Raw genomic sequence first — 443 nt, forward strand, 5'->3', positions numbered from 1 at the left:
AGTGTTTTGGGTTGGGTCCTTGTACTCTTTTTGTAAGGGGGGTATGTCAATGGCAATTATGTAAATAGTAGTATACATGTACAGTATTTTGATGTATTATTCTATCACTCCCCCAAAAACTTAACGTACTCTTTGAGGGGAGGTAGGTAGTCAAGTGAGCTCATAAGTGTGTAAAGGTTAAGCACGAGACCCCCTCGACACTGTACTGTATGCTTGTGCTTACCACTGATTAATGCAATACAAGTGGCCTTTTGTCTAATTTGTGTGCACTCCTGCTTCCTTTTGTGTGTTGTTGTTTGCATTTGTAGGCTTTCTCGACCCCAATCGAGCGCCGCACAGGGCCCCGTCCACTAGCCCCGTGACAAGGTGTAACAATGTCATTGGAGGGCCAAATCTGCCCTCGTCACCACCTTGTATTTTACCCTTGCGCTAGACTGTGTCGT

This window comes from Nelumbo lutea, chromosome 4, assembly GCF_056320005.1.
Source record: "Nelumbo lutea isolate HS-2025 chromosome 4, American lotus-T2T, whole genome shotgun sequence".
Lineage (NCBI taxonomy): Eukaryota > Viridiplantae > Streptophyta > Magnoliopsida > Proteales > Nelumbonaceae > Nelumbo > Nelumbo lutea.